Source organism: Muscardinus avellanarius (genome assembly GCF_963383645.1).
Source record: "Muscardinus avellanarius genome assembly, chromosome: 5".
Classification (NCBI taxonomy): domain Eukaryota; kingdom Metazoa; phylum Chordata; class Mammalia; order Rodentia; family Gliridae; genus Muscardinus; species Muscardinus avellanarius.
The window spans coordinates 26,988,368-26,996,094 of NC_137790.1; the positions used below are offsets into that span (position 1 = coordinate 26,988,368).

The following is a 7,727-nucleotide window of genomic DNA, read 5'->3' on the forward strand; positions in this document are numbered from 1 at the left end:
CAGGAGATGCTTCCTTGTGTACCTCAAATGTGCCAGATCTCTCTTCAATAAATTCTGTCCTCAATATTCTCCATGTAACTATCTTCAGATCTTTAATCTATCACTATACTGTATGGGTACCTTCACATGTGGTCAAGCAATTTCCACAATAGCCCTGATAAGTTGAAGCACAACAATTTTCTGGTTGCAAATCTAGTAATTTGAAAAGAAAAAAAAATTCTTTCTTCTTTGCTACCCACATTAGCTCATTTAAAAATTTGGCTCTGGGTGTGATGGAGCATGCCTGTAATTCCAGTACTTGGGAGGCTGAGATGGGAAGATGGCTGGTTCGAAGTCAGCTTCGGCAACTTAGTGATGTTCTCAACAACTTAGCAAGACTCTATTTTCAAATAAAAAATAATATAGAGCTGCAGGTATAGCCTGGGAGTAGAAACATCTAGGTTCCACCCCCAGTACCACACACAAAACATTTGGTTCTGTTTAAATGATGCATTTTTTGTTTTTTGATTTTTGGGTTTTTTGGGTTTTTTTGGTGGTACTGGGGGTGGAACCCAGGGGCTTTCTTCCTCCAGTCTATACTCCCAGACCTATTTTATATTTTATTTGGAAACAGGGTCTCACTAAATTGCTGAGAGCCTCACTAAGTAGCTGAGGCTGGCTTCAAACCCGTGTGATCCTCCTGTCTCAGCCTCCCAAGCATGGGGATTACACGCCTGCACCACCACACCTGGCTAAACAATGCATTTTGAAACCCTATGTACATGTAGTTCTTCTGCCTAACCTATGAGGATGAAGTTGATTTTTTTGTTCTTAATGGAAATGCAAACCCTCCATAGAATGCAAATACAAGTATCAACAAATATCATGTGTAATTTGTTGGTTAAATATAAATGATCCAGTTAAGGGAATAAGGGAATGTCTGTGAACAGTCTTTGTAGAATTTTCATCATGTCTCCCCCCCCTCCCCCGCCCCCCGCGGTACTGGGGATGGAACCCAGGGGTATTCTACCTCCGAGCTACACCCCCAGCCCAATTTTTTTATTATTTCAAAACAGGGTCTTACTGAGTTGCAAAGAGCCTCACTAAGTATCCGAGGCTGTCCTTGAACCTGCCATCCTCCTGTCTCAGTTTACCAAATGCTGGGATTACAAGTGTAATCATTTACATACATTCATTCTGTCTTTGAGAACTGAGCTGTGCAGTTTTGCTGCCCTCTGGAGGACAGTGGAGAATCAGCACATCCACTAATGGGGCACTTTCCCATGGTCTCATTACAATAAGCTTCTTGGGAAAGATTAAATTACTGACTCCATTAATTAAGTAATAAATATAAAAATATTGCAACACAAATTGTCTTCAAAATTCCAAAGAACATATAATTACTACATTATATGTTAGTAAACTTCTAACTAACCAATATAATGTAATGGATTTAGTACTTTTTCGTTATAGCCAAATAACATGGAATAAGATATTTACTTAAAGAAATTAAGAAAGCATGTGAAATAGATGAAGCACTTATAAGCCTGTATTTCCTGCACAACATGTAATAAACAACTCAAAAAGAATCATTCAAATCCATTATAAACAAAGGTATTTATTTGAACATGAATTTTAATTTTGTATATGTTACTATATCAATGTTTCTATCATTTCAATTTTTATCCCAGTTTATGACAGTACAGAAGCAAATTATGTAGAAAATATATAGAAATTATATAGAAAATTATATAGAAAGTATATAGCAAATTATATAGAAAGTAGGTCCCACTTATTTATTCAGCAAGTATTCATTCAGAACCTTCCATGTGATCTTTCTGAATAATGCCAAAGGTCAGTGGAGAAACAATAAATTATTTAGTTGTATTATGTCTGTCCTCTGATGCTTCAAGTGTGTGAACAAACGCACATTCAGCATCAAGTTAGGTATCAGGAAACTGACCGAGGTGCATTAAAAGTCATCCATTCTACCCCGTCGTGGTGGCTCAGGCTTGTGATCCCTGCGCTTGGGAGGCGGAGACAGGAGGATCGTGCAGGTTCGAAGCCAGCCTCACTGGCTTAAGAGAGCCTGTTTCCAAATAAAAGTGTAAAATAGGTCTGGGAGTGTAGCCCGGAGGTAGAAGGGCTTCCAGGAACCCCATTACCACCAAAAAAAAAAAAGAAAGAAAAAGTCGCCCATTCTCCACCTAAAGAGTCAAGCCATTAATATGTATTCAGAACTCTCTGCCCGAACAGTTTAAAATTTCTAAGGTGTTAATCTACAGGAAACTTGGAGTCAACTTTCAGATTACTTACCATTTGTGACTTTGGAAATATGCACTGAAGCCTGCGCTCCAGAACTGCTGGTCTCTGGCAGACCTGGCCCCCTTGCTCCTTCCCTGTTCCTCTCCCCCCCCCCCCGCCCCGCCCGGGGCGCCACTGCCTCCCACCATGGCTCTGAAAAGAATCCACAAGGAATTGAATGACCTGGCATGGGACCCCCACCCCCACCCCCAGCACAGTGTTCTGCATGTCCTGTTGTAGATGACATGTTCCATTGGCAAGCTATAATATTGGGACCAAATGACAGTCCCTATCAAGGTGGAGTATTTTTTTTTTTTTTTACTATTCATTTCCCAACAGATTATCCCTTCAAACCACCTAAGGTTGCATTTACAACAAGAATTTATCGTCCAAATATTAACGGTAATGGCAGCATTTGTCTTGATATTCTAAGGTCAGTGGTCTCCAGTACTATTTCAAAAGTACTCTGGTCCATCTGTTCTCTGTTGTGTGATCCCAATCCAGATGATCCTTTAGTGCCTGAGATTGCTCGGATAAAAGTACTATGGAATAGCTCGAGAATGGACTCAGAAGTATGCGATGTAATTAAAGAAATTATTGGATAACCTCTACAAATAAAGATAGGAGAACTCTGAAAGAGAAAGTCCTTTTGATTTCCATTGGACTGCTCTCTATGAGCCCACGCCTCATTTTCCCCTGTGCACATGTTTACCTGATACAGCAGTGCTGCATGCTGTACATACTCGTAACAACAAACTAGAAATACTGTACTTCTGTACCAACATTGCCTCCCAGCAGAGAAGTGTGTGTATGACAAGCCTGTTCTCCAAGTGAAACCTAAGTGTGAGATTAAAAACCTTTCCTTATTGACTTAAATTTGAATAAGGGCAAGGTGTGAGGGGGGGGGTGGTCCATGGTGTGTGCTTGGATGGAGAAAGCTCCACTGACATGTGGGAGATTGTTTTTAAGTGGAATCCATTTAAACTCAAAACAGTTACGAAAAGCAAAGTGAAGAACATGAAGCTGTTTCTATGTTCATTTTATTGAAGGACCTACAACTTAGGTAAAAGTTATGACCAACCAGATTAAACTGTACCCGCATCATGTATTTTACAGTCTAAGTTTAACTGGTCAACGTTTAAATGGATTGGAGCTATTAGTATATAAACTGTGATGGGTTTTGTTCCCAACTCTTTTACATCTCCCTGCCCTTTCAGCCTTCTTCCTCTCAGCCCCTTTCTCCATATTCTTTGGTTTGTATGTGGTTTCTCAGTTACTACATAGCTAATAGCTCTTATTTTTCTTATGTGTTTAACTGCTTAGGTCTATTTAGATGTAAGGGTGAAAATTCATTTGATGGAAATACTTGTGTATATTTAAAGACCCAACTGCTCCTCTGGAGCTTGTACGTTCAAGAATGATTAATCTGTGTAATAAACTGATTATTACAGTCATTACATATAATTTTGTGTGAATAGGCTTTTTGATTTTAAGAATTTTTGTCTGGCTGAGATTAGTGGTGGATTTTCCTCCACCCCTGAAATGTTTTCATTTATAATGGTTACATTTCAAAATCATGAAACAATTCCAGTTTACATAGTAAAATATATCTTGACAGTACTTTTAATGAACAGGATAGTGATATAAGCTTAAAAGCATTTTCATGAAACTTAATGTGCAGCATTCCAGGAACATGACTTTAAATAAGAAATTTATTAATTTAACTAAGCTGCATTTCACCAAAACCTTGTGACATTCCCTCGGTACATGGGACATAAAACACAAAGGCATTGCTATTTAGTAAGCTTAGCCTCTGTGACTTGGAATTATAAAAGAGCAACTTTGACCAAACCTGAGCACAATCTTGTACTGGACAGTCTGCATAATCACTTAGCACTGACATTTACAGGATGTTCATCCAACTTTAAATTGTACTGTATGTGGCTTTTTGACGTCTTCCCTTGACACTAGTAAAATGTAGTTTGAACCTTGTAAACAGCTGTGTTTGGCAGAAACATTTGTGTGAACAAGGTAAGTTGCCTTTTTTTTCTTATTTTCCTAATCTTATTGTAAACCAGGCCAGCCTGAAGTCCACAACAGATGCTCTCCAGGTATCAGGTTCTTTAAAAGCATCTTTACACTCTTGCACAAAAAAAAAAAAAAAAAAAAAAAAAAAAGAGGAATAAATGTCCACTGCTTTCGGTTTTAAAAAAAAAAAAAAATGCACTGAAGTACTGTGCTGGGGTGGCCGCTAGAGGGCGCATTGGCTGGAATTCAGAGACTGAATCTGCAGCTTATCCTCTCTTCCACCCCAGCTGGGTACCAGAGCCTTCTTTCCTCAGCTTGGTTACCCTGAGTGTCCACTAGTGTGCTTCTCGCCCCAGTCTTCCCAGTGTGTTTTGATAATTCCACTGTAGAATGTCTTAATCCTAAATCCCAATTGTATTCATTAATTCAAACTTCAGGCTTAATGAGTGATCATAGATTGGTATTTGTCTTCTCATGACTTTTTGTTATTTTAACCTAGTTACATAAGGGAAGTTTTTATGGTGATATAACAGAGTGGTTAATACTTCGCTTAATTAAATTTACAAGATGAATGTGATGATGTGCAAAAAGGAAAACAGACTTTTAACTTTTTGTCTGGACTCATTAATCAAACATTACTTCTTTGTTTCTTCATTTTGTGGTTTTGCTCAGTGTATAAGTTCCCAAATGTCTTTCTAATAATGAAGTTCAGTCCAGTCAGCCTGTCCAGACTCCTCACACAAGTACCATGTTCATTTCAAGGTAAAACATTCCCCCTCTCCTATCACTAACATGCTAACAGGATGAGGCTGGCAGCCTTTGTTCTGCTCATCTTGTGGGCACCCTTGCTCCCTGTGCAGCCCTCTGTGTGCACTGACAGACAGAGGCACCTCCAGCACCAGCCACTCACCATTACCCTCCTCAGCCACGAGCCAAACATGAGTCCCTAAATGTCTCTCACCGCAGATGACCCAAGTCCTTGTGTCCTTTTTCTTCTTCCATGTAAAAGGGAGACAGGAGAAGTATCATGCTAACACTCTCCAGAGAATTCCTGACCCAGCTTCAACCTGTTCTGAAAATTAAATGGGTGATTATCTAATCCTCCTTTGTGTCACCATCTTTGGAGAAACACATGGGTTGTTTAGTAATTTTTTTTAATAACTTAGGGATTCCTGAGGGCATGTATTTTTTTTTTTTCTGGTCTGGACTTTGGTAAAAACCTAAAGAATAAAGAAAAACTTTGCATATAATGCCCCATTTAACCTTCCATAAGTAGTTTCATCATTTGAAAATTATTTTACAAATGTGAAAATAAGACCCTTACCAGCTCCTACATCATAGGGTTATTTTAAGGATTAAGTGTGATAACAGGTTTGGGCAGAGAGAAGAGGTGGAAATAGGCCCAAATCAGTTCTATGTCATACAAAACTGTCTGGAGCTTTATCTCAGTGCATCCAGTAAAAGAATAAACTTAAAGCTAACCAATAGAAAATGTCACTCAAAAGTTCTGATGCAAAAGACAATGATAGTTCATTTACCAAATTATCCAAAACATAAAAACTTACTATAAAAAATACTCTTTGCCCCTCCAGATACACCCTTTATCCATGCCTCTTCAATCTGTGATCCACTAGACTGACATGTGTGAACCATACCATTGGTCTTCTTCACCCTCTGGCTGGTATGGTGTTCTTCAACGGAGGGCCTGAGCTCCTGGAGAACATGACTCTCTTACAAGTGCTCCCTCCAGTGTCCGGTAGGTCTACCTCCGCAATCTTTTTTATGCTAATTTCCAGGATATTTTGCTTTCCCTTGTTGAGGTGTGTGTGTGTGTGTGTGTGTGTGTGGTTCTGGGGATTGAACCCAGGGATATTCTACCTCCAAATAACAACCACAACCCCATTTTTTAATTATTTATTTTGAAACAGGGTCTCAGTGTGTTGCGAAGGTACTCACTAAGTAGCTGAGGCTGGCTGCAAATGTACAGTCTTCCTGTCTCAGCCTCCCAGGTACTAAGGTGACAAGTGTGGCCACCACACCCAGCTCCCTTTTTGAGTTTTTTTTTTTAAATAATCTGAGGTATTTTCTTTTTTCTTTGTATTTTTTATTGGTGCACTATAGTCTCACATCATAGTGTAGATCGTGTTGACAATGTCATATATTCACACAGTACTTGGTGCCCCCACCCCCGGCTCCCCTTTTCCCTTCCTCCCAGTACTGAGTGTCCAGATTAACAATGTTATACTCACTTGTATACACATAGTCAAATGTAGCTTTTCCATTAATAAACCTCAGCCTTCTTCCTCCTCTATCCTTCTCCCTGGCTTTGCTGAGGCTTTCCCTCCATTATCTGAAGTCCCTCTGATATTCCTAATACTCCCTAGCTAGAGCATATTAGAGAAAACATATGTCCCTTCTCTTTCTGTGCTTGGCTAATCTCACTCAACAAAATGTTCTCAAGGTCTTTCCAACTTCTTACAAATGACATGATTTTTTTTGTTCTTTATAGCTGAGTAGAATTCCATTGTGTGTATTTCCCATAATTTTGCAATCCATTCATCTGTTGATGGAGACCGAGGTTGGTTTCATATTTTGGCTATTACAAATTTTGCTGCTATGAACATGGGTATGCCGAAGTTACTGTAGTTCTCTGATTTCAACCCCTTTGGAAAGATACCCAGGAGTGGTATAGCAGAATCATATGGTGGATCCTTTCCCAGTTTTCTTTTTTCTTTTCTTTCTTTCTGTCTGTCTGTCTGTCTGTCTGTCTGTCTGTCTTTCTGTCTTTCTTTTTGTGTGTGTGTGTTGTTGTTGTACTGGGGATGGAACCCAGGGGCATTCTATGTCTAAGCAACATCCTCAGCCCTATTTTTGCATTCTTTATTTTGAAACAGGGTCTTACTGAGTTGCAAAGACAGCTAAGGCTGTCTGCAAACTGTGATCCTCCTGACTCAGTCTCCCAAATGCCAGAATTACAAGCTTACGCACGGCTTCTCAGTTTTCTAAGGAATCTCCACATTATCTCCATAGCGGATGAATGAGTTTGCACTCCCACCACAGAATAAGAGTTCCTATATCCCACATCCTCGCCCCTTGTTGAGTTTTAATAACCCTTTTTGCGTCTTTGAAAAAAATTATATCAATGTTTCAGTCAGCATTCTCACTGATGTGGTCCAATAACCGTGACTACACACAATGTAGAAAAAGGAATATTTATTTTCTCACAGTTCTAGACATTATCAAGGTTCAGTCCAGGTCAAGCCTGTCTGTGGGGCTCAGGGCATGATCCCACAGCAGAGTGAGGAAGAGAGCAAGGGCTTTGCTCTCACATCATGAGACCAAAAGCAAGGGAGCAAGAAATGGGATTCAGGACACAAACACCATTCTCAAAACAGCACCACTAAGGACCCACCTCC

At 39.6% G+C, this 7,727-nt stretch overlaps 1 pseudogene across 1 annotated transcript; it reads left to right on the forward strand.

The window, feature by feature from the left end:
• Nucleotides 1-2,430: 2,430 nt before the first annotated feature.
• Nucleotides 2,431-2,868, forward strand: LOC308263737 (ubiquitin-conjugating enzyme E2 D2-like; annotated as a pseudogene). The gene has a single exon. The product of its transcript is annotated as a ubiquitin-conjugating enzyme E2 D2-like (transcript).
• The last annotated feature ends 4,859 nt before the right edge of the window (nucleotides 2,869-7,727 follow it).